The sequence below is a fragment of the Octopus bimaculoides genome, chromosome 5, assembly GCF_001194135.2.
Source record: "Octopus bimaculoides isolate UCB-OBI-ISO-001 chromosome 5, ASM119413v2, whole genome shotgun sequence".
NCBI classification, from domain to species: domain Eukaryota; kingdom Metazoa; phylum Mollusca; class Cephalopoda; order Octopoda; family Octopodidae; genus Octopus; species Octopus bimaculoides.
Window position 1 is genome coordinate 36653463 of NC_068985.1, and position 8372 is coordinate 36661834.

The following is an 8372-nucleotide window of genomic DNA, read 5'->3' on the forward strand; positions in this document are numbered from 1 at the left end:
TATATATATATATATATATATATATATATATATATATATATATATATGCAGTTAAGTTTATGTCCAGTCATAGAGTGACCAATGGTTTCGCATCCATAAAGGGCCTAGCCCCATGGATGGCTCGTCAGACTCTAAAGCCGAAGACACACACTTACGATAGACTTTTAGACAATTGCATAACACAGAAATGTAGACGCGCTTCCCCGGACACATACGACAACATTAAAAGTGAAGCCAAACAGATAGGAATTAGCCTACGTATAGAAGATAGGGTAGAAATTTTAGCCAAGAGAAATGCCTTCATCACAATCAAAGTCCACAAGCCGAACTTTGCCTCTAATCCCAAATGCCGCCTGATCAACCCAGCTAAATGCGAGATTGGCTAGGCGAGCAAACATACTGAGGAAGATCAACGACGACATAGGGAAGCTTCCGCCCTCTCCCTATAGCGCAGTACAAAAGAGATGACCTCGTGGTTTAACTCCAACCGGGGGAAGGGCAGAACAAGGTTCACACAGTTCGACATAATCGACTTTTACCCGTCTATATCGAAAGGGTTGCTGATCAAAGCACTTCCCTTCGCTAAGGGCTTCACGGACATTAGCAACAGGGATATAGACGTTATCATGCACACCAGGAGAACGGTGCAGTTCAATAAAGATTCGACGTGGGTCAAGCAATCCGACCCGAGGGTTCCTACGACAGCGCCGACGTTTGTGATCTCATCGGACCTAGACACCTTAAGTAAGAAGTTTCCTTTAGTCCTTTTCGGTCTCTACAGAGATGACGTTCTGACCACCTTTAGAGGAGCCAGCAGGCACACACTTGATAGGCTTAGAAAGGAATTGATCAGCGCCCTAGGCTCCATGGGACTCAGAGTTACTATCGCGACTAACCTCACCACCGTAGACTTTCTAGATGTTACTCTAAACTTGGGCTCCGGTTCACACAGGCCCTAGCGCAAGTCAAACGAGAGGCTGTCCTGCACCAATACAGCCTCCTTCCACCCTTTAACGTGTTCAAGAACCTAGTGAAGGGTGTCAGTAAGAGTATCCCGAATCTATCCTCAGGTCAAGAAATTTTCGACGCTGCAGTCCCCTACTCTGAGTTTCACTCAGACTAGCCTGTCAATTTTGATACAACACATACACACACACACACACACACGCACGCACGCACGCACGCACGCACGCACGCACACGCACGCACGCACACATACGCACACACACACACACACACACACACACACACACACACTGAGTCAGTTGTGCGATCTTTCGAGTTCAAACCTAGTGTCTGTGATTGAAAAAAGACAAGCATTGTGACGTTCCGCCTTTTCTTTAAATTAACTTCGAAAGAACACTGAAAGAGTTACAACTAAGAATTGAAACCAGGTCGCTATCTCTGTATATGAAGGAGGTCAAGAAAGCACATACATAAACATACACACGCTTACATAAAAAATAACTTTCAAGTGTTAAATTATTGCCGCCTGTTTGAATTAAATATTCAGTTTTTGGCATTGTTATCTACTAATTAAAAATTTGCTCTCATTTTTGGCAAATAGTTTTTTTTTGTGTCACCGTGTAACAAAATGTTAGTTTATCTCATTTTACTTATCATGAGAAGTGTGAACTAATACTTTCGCTTACAGTGCAGGGTTAGATGTAGGTCAAAATTCGATTAGTCAGCCATGACTGGAATTTATAGATGATTTATTTTTGGACAGCTCATTTAATATAAGAAACACTTGATGTAAATACGATATTTAGCTGCCCACTACACCTCTAGCTACTGGTATATATGACAACATCACATTCGACAGTCTAAACCTTTCAAGAGCCACGTATAATATATACGATAGCTTTCAAGGTTTTAATAACATTATTGTATTCCAATTCCATTATATAATTTCACACATGATGTCTAATTAAAATTTCCTTTAAAATATAATCCAAACAAAAAATATATATGTTGTATGAACAAAGGGAACGAAAACTGATTCATTTTGAGGTATGAGAAACAGAAATATAGATTCCTCAAATAATCCATGATCTTCCTTTATCCCCTCATTTATTTAAGCGACCATAAAGTTTCGCCTATACGACGGTTTTCGTGATCCAATTCTGTCTATAGGGTTAAGAGAGTGCAACATTCTAATATGGTTAAGGGAAAATTTATTGGTGATAAAACAGATAAATGTTCGACTGGTAATAGCAGTTTGCCTGGATGGGAATGGTTTTTGACGTATCAGATCATCTAGATTTTCTCATCCGCCATTTTGGTTTCTCTCGAAATTTTCTTTCAGTGGCGGATGACGCATACGTCAACAAATTTAATAACTAAATCCCTATATACGCTATATTCTCTCGCTTTGGGTATTTCGTTAGTTTTTCTCAGTCATCATGACTGCCTGATACCGATCTATGACTCTCGGAACTTCTTCATATTTCCCCCTCTTGTCTATCCGTTTGTCAGTCAGTCTGCTTTTTACTTGCAGTTGAAACCACGTCATTAATATTAACAAAAGAAAAAAAAAGAAGAAAAGTGGTTGTAAATCAAAAAGAAAATAAGAAAAAAATCCACAACTAATGAATAAGAGATTAAGGAAAAATAAACAAAATATTTAAAAAATTTATTTCGAGGGTATATTTTATGTGTAATAAATTACTTGTCTGCTATTTTTTCGTGATGAAACTTTTTTTTGCACATTCTGATATATAGGAAATTACATCTATCTATCTATCTATCTATCTATCTATCTATCTATCTATCTATCTATCTATCTATCTATCTATCTATCTATCTATCTATCTATTTAGTTGATTATAAGCGTTTATATGTATGTGTGTATGTATTTATTAAACTATTTTCTCATAATTTTCTATTTCGTCTCTCTTTCTCATATAAGCATATCATATATATTGATATGTCTAAAGAAGATTCAATTGTCGGATATAAAAAAACAACCACCAAATTTAGGCAGATGATGAATAAGGTGGCATATCATTTATCTGTTTGGTTAGCGGCATAAGATTTTTTTGATTAACAGTCCTGAGGTCAACTTCAGTGTGTTGTCTTAGCTTTTCATTTCTCATTAGATATTTACGATATCTGAAATATATATGTAAAAATAGAATAGGCACTGGACTACTTTTTGCTAATATTCTGTTGAGAGTAGCCCAAGTTTTTCAAGCTTGTTAGACCTGGGCTAATAGATTTAAGTGACTCGTCTAAAAACTTTCGATGAAATACAAACTTTATTATTACTGCTTCTTGAAGCGGCGAGCTGCAGAATCGTTGGCATGCCAGGTAAAATGTATAGCGGCCATTTCATCCGTCTTTATGTTCTCAGTTCAAATTCCACCGAGGTCGACTTTGCCTTTCATCCTTTCGGGTTCGATGAAATAACTACCAGCTGAGCACTGGGGTTGATGTAATTAACTAGTCCCCTTCCTCACAATTTCAGGCCTTGTGCCTATAATGGAAAAGATTATTACTGCTTCTTAAGGCGGTGAGCTGGCAGAATGCTTAACGATATTTTGCCCGTCTTTACGTTCTGAGTTCAAATTCCGCTGAAGTTGACTTTACCTTTCATCCTTTCAGGGTCGATGAAATAAGTGCCAGTCGAACGCTGAAGTTGATGTAATCGACAAGTCCCTTCCCCACAATACACACACACAATATATATGAACATGTCTATGTATGCAACTATATGCATGAGAATACATAGATAAAGCAAAACATACAAATCTGCACATATGCATACATACAAAAATACCCTGTTGTTGATGTTGAAATTCCAATGAAGGAGTCTTGGATCTAGGTTAAAAGTCGACTCTTTCTCTATTAGCAAGAAATCTTGAAATAAAAGTGAATAATGACATACATACATACATGCATAAATTCGAAGACTACAGATCCAAGCCGTCACTGGAATTGTAAAAATCTGTCATACTTTCGAGAAGTTTATCATTTAAGTATATATGAGCATGTCTAGACATGAAACTATATGCATGAAAATACATACATAAAACAAAACACACATATCTGCACACACACACACACACACACACACACACACACACACACACACACACACACACACACACATATATTTGGTCATCCCATGAATAATGCATTTTTTAATACTTCTTTTATTTTTGAAAATTAAGTTCTTTTTAAATCTTCAGTTTCTACAATGCTCTTCCATCTATCTGGTAGACTTGCAAGGCTCCTCTTCCAAAATTCACTTGAAAGATACTCCTCCAGTACTGTTCTAACCTCGTCTACAGAATTCATATCTTTTCTGTCCAAATGATTTTGAAAACTGCGGAATAAATGATAATCAGATGGGGCAATGTCCGGCGAATATGTTGGATGAGGCATCATTTCTCATTCAAACTGCTCCAGCCTTTGGAATGTCATCCTCGTTATATGTAGCCGAGCATTATTCTGATGGAAGAACACTTTTCGTCTTGAAAGCAAAGATGGTCGTCTTTCTTCTTGCGCTGACTTAAGCCGCTCAAACTGTTCGCAGTAGATCTCCTTTGTTATCGTTTAGTTTGGGTTGAAAAGTTCAAAGCGGACTAAACCTTTCATATCTCACCAAACAGATAACAACACCTTACATGGGTGAAGACCTTCTTTAGCCTGGGATGCCGGTGTTTCTCTTTTCCTTACCCACTGTCTTCGGCGCTTGACATTTTTATAGAGAGCCCATTTCTCGTCACCAGTCACTATTTGGTCAAAAAAAAAAAAAAGAAAAGGTTCATTCGTGAGATGTGACTCTCTACGCGCGATTAGACTCGGAATGTTTGTGAGGAACTTATTGACCCAATTTCCCGACTTATCCGATGGCACGCAGGTGTCGATGAATGGTTGAATGACCAAATCCAAGCTTCTCTGTTAGTTCCTCAACAGTTGCAATGGGATTTTGTTCCATCAGGGTTTGCAGGACGTCCTCGTCGAGCCCTGCAGATCTTCCAGGACGAGGCTCGTCTTCTAGACTGTAGTTTCCAGCTCGAAATTTCTAGAGCCACCGTTGACCTTGGCTTACGCTCATTGTCTAATCTCCATATTGTATAAATATTCCTCGCACTTTCCGTTGCGTTGTTGCCTTTAGTGAACCCACAAAGCAAAATATGCCGAATATGCTCCTTTGTCACTTACATTATAGCTTTGAAAAAATAACTGTTAAAATCGAACTGCACTCTTCAAAACTGACACCAAGAATAAGTGGATGGTAAAATTACTACCTGCTTTTATAGCAAGTTGAGCAAGTTGATGCCTGTAGTTTATCCTGTCCTCCTCCGACTTTTAGTTCATGCAATTGAAAAAAACCTCATTATTTATGGGATGACCCAATACATACATACAAAAATACCCTATTGATGTTGTTGAAATTTCAGTGAAGGAGCCTTGGATCTAGGTTAGAAACTTGCACTTTCTGTATTAGTTAGAAATCTTGAAATAAAACTGAATAATAACATACATACATACATACATACATATATAAGTATATACATATTTATGTGAAGTGCAGTCAGTAGTCACTTTCGAGAGAGTATAGCTCGGTAAAAGTATCATTTTTTCACCGTTCATTTTAAGTGTTTATGTATCCCATGATTAGCCACAGATATGCTCTCAGTTCCTTCATCCGTGACCGAGCGGCACATTCAGGACGTAACTGATGAAGGGAGAAATAGATTGGTACTTATTTATAACTGAGTGGGCTAGGAAAATGTGAAGTGAAGTGTCTTGCTCAAGGACACAACACGCCGCACAGTTCAGAAATTGAATGATCATGAATCAGACAACCTGACCACTAGTCCACGTACCTTCACACATATATTCATACATACATACATACATACATACATACATACATACACACATACACACACACATACATACATACGTACATACATACATACATACATACATACATACATACATACGCACTTATATTAATGCATATTTACATACAATACAACAAATGCATACTTGAATGGATACACATGCATATGCCTACATACACACGCGCTCTTCGCAAGCATTTCCTTAAGATAATTTAAATCTATAACCGTCTAACGAAAATAATTAGCGTTGTAGAACAGATATTCCTACCTGCAGGCCTTGCTACCAATTAAAGGCACTTAAATCTGTCAACATCTTCTAATTGGTCGGTCAAGATTCGACTTGAACAACCATGATGTGATATGAACGTGATGTTTGTTTGATTTCATCATCGTGGAGCCAGCTATATTATTATCACGGCTAAATTAGAATCAATTAATGAACATTAAATCTAACGATGGAGTAATTCAATGATTGAAACTCTACCAGAAATAACAGTCAAATTATCCTCACGTTGCACTATCCGCCTTAAATAAGAAAAGACACGTTTAGAAATAGCAAATTTAAAAATAGACTGAGTGGTCTCGGTTCGGCTAGGGTGTTTGATCAGTGTTGACCTGGTGCTAAACAACAGCCGCAGCGACAACAACAACATCAACTAACAAAGAACTGTTGAACTGTTGCTGAAATAGTCAAACTATATAGTATTAGTTACGAAAGAAAGAGAAAGATAGGAAGAGATAAAAAAAAAAAGGAGAGCGAATTAATAAAAATATAGAGGAAGATGGGGACGGATTAAAAGTTGTTCAATATAAGCTCTTATTGTTGGTGTTTAGTTCCAGTTTTTCCCTGACCAGGGAGGACAGGTTTGCGAATTGTGATTTAGTTGTATTTATAGTCAATGTATGTGTGGGCGCGGGTAGATGTAATAAAAGGGTCTGGTATACCCTTTTTTTTTTAAATAAAGAGTTTATTTTGACTATTAGAAAATAAAGCTAAATAAATTTAATTTGTTAGCCAATGGGGTTGTATTTAAGTGGATAGCGTGACGTGGCAATTCAAAAATAGGATAAGGCAAGACATGTTGGTATATTTGCAAGAAACGAATTCTAGGGTGCATAAAGTAGTTTTTGAAAACGGTCGTAGTTAGAGGTTATAACACAGATTAAATAGTGTAGTGTACAATGAAATGAGGCTAATGTTTGTGTGGTGTGTGTATATGTGAGTAAAGAAATTTGGGGCGGGTACATTTGTTTTTCAGACAATGAAGGTCACAGAGTAGAATAAGGGAGAGTTTGCGTGGGATAATGTAGTGGTTGTGGAGACATGTATTACTGGTTTTCAAGTTGATTAATTTAATAGTCTATTTGACTATTTACGGGATGGTATGTGTAGTGTGTAAGAAGCAACGTTCAGTAACAGAACAAGAAAACCATATGTTGGTTTGTAAATAGCAGAGGCAGGAAGCAGAGGAGGGGGTGTCGACTAGAGCGAAAAAATCAGTCAGATAGACAGATAGACACGAGATGCATATACTTACTAACAGACACATGCAAAAAGATATGCATGCAGAAATTCATATTTATATGTGTGGATGTATGTATGTATGTACAGGTGTAAGTCGAAAATTATATGCACTCTTGTTTCTGTAATTTATTAAAACAAAAGCCGGGGTTGAACAATTACATCATTTTCGACAAAGTTTCGTAGCTCTTCGATGCACTTCTTCCGGCGGTCCACAAGCTTGCTTATCCATCGGAGAAGAATGTTTTCGGCTGGTCGCGCAGCCATTCATACACCGCGTCCTGCATTTCTTCGTCCATAGCAAATCGATGGCCTCGTAACGGATGTTCCGAGCGGTTCAAAGAGGCGAAGTCTGGTCTGTACGCAGGGCATTCCAGTAGCCCGAAACCCAATTTTTCAATGGTTTCAACGGTGTAGGTGGCTGTATGTTAGCGTGCAACCATAACACTTACTTTGACAATAGACTTTTACGTTAGGTGCGAATTGTTGGCTTCAGTTTGTTGGCCAGCATTTCACTATAAACTACACTGTTGACTGTAGATCCCCTTCCTTGGTAATGTTTCAGCATAGGCCCTTTGGCGCCCCTCAAATAGTAAGCATCACATTTTCTGTCAAAGGTTTGGTCTTGAATTTCTTTTTCGCTTGCGATTCAGAGTGTTTCCATTCCTTACACTGCTTTTTGAATTCTGGCTCAATGTGGTGGACACAATCTCTTCTCCTGTGACTATTCTCTCCATAAATACTTCACACTCATCATTGTAGCGGTCGAGTAAGCGTTGATAGATCTCTTGGTACTCACCTCAGAAGGGAATATAAAGGCATGCATGTGTTCATACACACACACACACACACACACACACACATTCATATATACATACAAAAATGCAAACGTACAAAAATAAGTATAAACAGAAGGATGTGCATACCCCATGTGCATGAAATCGGGTGTGCGTAAGACTGGATGAACGCCTATACACATAAATAGGTGA